Genomic DNA, 4,757 nt, shown 5'->3' with positions numbered 1-4,757 from the left:
CTCAAAAGCAACAAATTCTTCAATTTGTTGAACATCATAGTAATTATAAACACCCTTAGCATATGAAGATAAGATTCCATTATCAATAAACTCACATTGGTAGGGAAGGTGTTTCTTAGGGTTTTCAGAACAACAAGTAAAATCATATATTTCACATAAATTCCAAGCATAGCATTGCAAACGTTGAATTTGACTCCATAATAGTTTCCCTTTTTAGATATATGGTGTCGAACATAACAAGCATGCTCATCTAAAGATTTGCCCTCAACTAAGCTAGTTGGGGTTTCGGCACGAGCACAAAGGGATCGAAGATGATCCAAGTAAAAAGCTTCAGCAGTGCGATAGATTTTGAGTGGTTCTTCAACCATTGGTTCAGTAGGTACAACTAATTTTTTTGGTATTTTGTGTTTCCTACCCATAACTAAAGGTAGAAAACAACTAAGAACAACAAATAAAAATTACTTAGTGATAAAGCAAACAAGCACACACGAGAATATTCACCCCACGCTATTGCTCCCCAGCAACGGCGCCATAAAAAGGTCTTCATAACCCACAAGTATAGGGGATCGCAACATTTTTGATAAGTAAGAGTGTCGAACCCAACGAGGAGCTCAAGGTAGAACAAATATTCCCTCAAGTTCTATCGACCACCGATACAACTCTACGCACGCTTGACTTTGCTTTACCTAGAACAAGAATGAAACTAGAAGTACTTTGTAGGTGTTGTTGGATAGGTTTGCAAGAAAGTAAAGAGCACGAAAATAAAACTAAGGGCTGTTAAGGTAAAGAAGCAACTAAAGTAAATATAGCGAGTGTGAAAAAGTGGTGGTAGGAGTTGCGAAATTGTCCCTTAAGCAATTGACTACTTTACCAGACCGATAGCAAGTATTATGTGGGAGAGGCCACTGCTAGCATGTCATCCCTTACTTGGAATTCTATGCACTTATGATTGGAACTATTAGCAAGCATCCACAACTACTAATGTTCATTAAGGTAAAACCCAACCATAGCATTAAAATATATTGGTCCCCCTTCAATCCCGTATGCATCAATTTCTATGCTAGGTTAAAGCTTCTGTCACTCTTGCCCTCCAATACATAGTCCTATCAACATACAAGTAACCCTATGGTGTGATCCACGCGCGTAATCATATGATGGGCACCAAAGGACAGTAACATAACCACAAGCAAATTAAATCAAGCATAGCAATTCATCAACCACCGATAGGACAACGAAAATCTATTCAGACATCATAGGATGGCAACACATCATTGGATAATAATATGAAGCATAAAGCACCATGTTCAAGTAGAGGGTACAGCGGGTTGCGAGAGAGTGGACCGCTGTAGATAGAGGGGGGAAGGTGATGGAGATGTTGGTGAAGATGGCGGAGGTGTTGGTGTAGATCGCAGTGATGATGATGGCCCCCGGCGGTGTTCCGGCGCCACCGAAAGCGAGGGGGAGAGAGCCCCCCTCCTTCTTCTTCTTCTTCCTTGACCTTCTCCCTAGATGGGAGAAGGGTTTCCCCTCTGGTCCATGGCCTCCATGGCACGGGAGGGGCGAGAGCCCCTCCGAGATTGGATCTATCTTTAATCCACTAATGCTGCTCTGCTCTGCTCCAGTTAGGTAACACATAATATTGCTTTGCTCTAGCAGTTAGGACTCATGTAATCGACAACGCCGGCTCCGCAAAATCTTCGTCCTCGCTACTATACTCCGAGTTCGAGTAGCCGCCACTGCCATCAAGGCCTAAGCGGGGGAGGTCGCCGCCGCTCGCATCGTCCCGGCCATCACCGCCTGCCGGAGTCGCCGACGCCATCGTCGCCAGGGCACAGCAGCCGCGGGGAGAGGAGGGCGCGAGGGAGGAGCAGCCGCGGGGGAGGTGACAACGTCTAAGCACTTCTATCCATGGCTACGGCGGCGTGGTGTGGCGGGCGGCGGGGCGGGCGGGTAGGCAGCCGCCGGCGAGGGTGCAAGGAGAAGGAAGAGGGCAGAGCGGGGTCGGGGTCTGGCTCGGTCGCACAGGCGCGACCAAAACGGTGCGAGCCGGCCTCGTCCTAGTCAGCGCGCAGTCAGCGCGCGGGCACGCACGCGCTGGCCAGCGTGGCGCCTGAAGGGTGGGCCCAACCCGTCAGTTTTTCTGTCAATACGTATAAAACGCACCTTTAGTCTTTGTCGCAGCGGCTCGCCCCAATCTTGGTACTGATACGTAAAAATTACCAATCTTGATACCAATCTACTTCCAATGCCCCAATTATGCTAAATCTATGCAATTTACTCAAAAATCTGATGACAGGTTTTTAGCGTCTACGAACGCACTTTCAACCATGTATCTTTCTGAACAAATCTCTAGGAAAGTCTGGTGCCACGTAGTCTCCTGGTGTCGTCCGCGCTGTGTGACCCAAGAAATGAATGACCCCCGCTTCCCGCTTCTCGCTGCAATTTTATGCATTGCTTTACTTTCTATGAAGTCTTTGATACGATATTGCAAGACATTCATTTTTTAGGGGGAAAACCAAGTTTATTCAGCAAAATCCGCATGAAGCGGGATACATCTCCGGTGGTGAGGAGCACCAAACCAAACATGGCGCCCCGGACCTCTCGAGAGGGAGAACTTGGCTAAACTATGTGCTTCATAATTAACATCACGACTCTCAAAGGAAAAAATACATTGAAAGAAAGACGCTCTAAGGTTTATTTCCGCGATGATCGCTCCATACGACCCATGTGACTTGCTGTTGATATCTGAAACGACTTGTTGGCAGTCTGAGGCGATAACAAAATTCTGGATACCCATATCTTCCACAAGGGATAACGCCTCCCGGCACGCGATAGCCTCAAGTGTTGCAGGATCTTCCACTCCCTCGATCACTAGAGCCGAACTACCCATGTAGTTTCCCTCCCCATCTCTGCAAACAGCTGCCGCAGATCCTCCTCTTCTTACCACAACTCCTACATCCACATGAATCTTGCAGTACCCTGGCGGAGGTTTCTTCGGCCTTCTCTGAACCGGTGCAGCGGACACTGGTGCAGCGACTCGTTCTGGTTTCATGGTTTTTATGGTATCAAGTTCTGCAATAAACCTTCCAATAAAGCCGAATGTGATAGACCACAGTGTGACTGCTGCAACGATGAACTGATCATGTGATAATACTTGTATGAGCGTGAACAGCCACTGCCTTGCGCTTGGCTCCGTGCTCCCTATTATTTTATGTGTGATGTCCTCGTCGATGAGCGCCCAAACACTCCTTGATGATGAGCACTCAAGCAGGGAGTGTCGCCACGAATCTCGATTACCACATAGCACGCATTGGTCGGTGTCAGCCATATGCCTATGTGCTCTGACATCATTTGTGGGTAGGGAATGCTTTGAGAGTCTCCATAAGAACATACGGATTCATGTATGTGTCTTATTATGACCTTGTGTGCAGTGGCAGAGCTTCCAGCCCAAAGCTTGGCGGGTCATATAAGAGAAATATTTTGTGGGATGTTGTTTGAAGGCCCAGAAGTAGATGCATAGTGTGTACAAAATCCCATGTCTGGGCGGGCTACGGTCTATTGGGCCTTCCTGTAACTTCGACAATGTTTGTGTGTACTCTTTATAATCTCTTTTTCTAATAAGATATGTGGTTACTTCAAAAAAACAATTATTCACCGCTTTTCTCTTTTCACACCATGAAAGAAAAGGTAAGGAGCCCGGTCTCCTCTTCCACGCCTGCCCCTCGAAAGCAACCGTCATCCGGCAGCCTCCCGACGATGCCACGCGTTCCAGCTTATCTGATGCAGCGTAATACACATGTCTGATCCGATCTTAATTCGCATGCGTATCATGTGCTTTTTGCTAGCAGAAACAGTAGTACTACCACGGGTAGCAACGGAAGTACGGAGCCAACAAGTTTCACGATCCAAAAAATACGAGAAATCACAGATGATTTCTCTGAGGAACGAGCACTTGGTCAGGGCGCATACGGAAAGGTTTACAAGATATGAGCATCTCTAACCCTTCCCCTATCTTTTAATTTTTTAAACTTCCCCCTATACTTTAATCGTTAATATATACGAATTTATCAAAACTCAGCTAGTTGAGATTTAATTTGGTCTCATTTAAGCCATCAGCCGTCGGATCAAGGCGTAGTTGGCTATCGTTTGTCGTGGATGAGCAAACTCACTAGTTAAGGGATGTTTACTTTCCACCTTCTCTAATGCTGACAAGTGGCACACTGCAACACTTGTCACAATCTGGGAGTTTCTTTTTTATATTTTTCTTTTCTTCCCAAAATGGTTTATCTGGTGAAGCGCGCGTCCAAATCATGAACTGTTCTCACCGTCGAATTTCTCTCGTCAAGATCTTTGAAATTAAATCCCATTAATTCCCATATTAATAAGTTATGAAGAACTGTTTTTCACGTAAGAATGGAAACTAAAAAATAAAACCAAAAAACCAAACAAAATATGAAAACCGGCAAAAAAAAGGCCAAAAAGGAAGAAAAAAAACAAAACCTCGAAGCACGGTTATGTTGTCTCACATTTTTCTAGGAAGCATGGTTGTGCTTTTTCCAAGGAAATACAATTATGCTTCTCGTGGAAACATAGCTAATCCTTTTCCTTTTTCGGAGAAGCTAGCACAGTTATGCTTTTCCCTTCTCATAGAAGCACAGCTCATGAAAGGTCAAGTCATACTTCTCGGGGAAGCATAACTGTGCTCTTCCTTTTTCAAAAGCGCAATTGTGTTTCTCATTGAAGCATAGGTTATACTT

Source organism: Triticum aestivum, chromosome 1A, assembly GCF_018294505.1.
Source record: "Triticum aestivum cultivar Chinese Spring chromosome 1A, IWGSC CS RefSeq v2.1, whole genome shotgun sequence".
In the NCBI taxonomy this organism is placed as follows: domain Eukaryota; kingdom Viridiplantae; phylum Streptophyta; class Magnoliopsida; order Poales; family Poaceae; genus Triticum; species Triticum aestivum.
The sequence above is the reverse complement of the archived record's forward strand: the minus strand, read 5'-3'. Positions refer to the sequence as shown.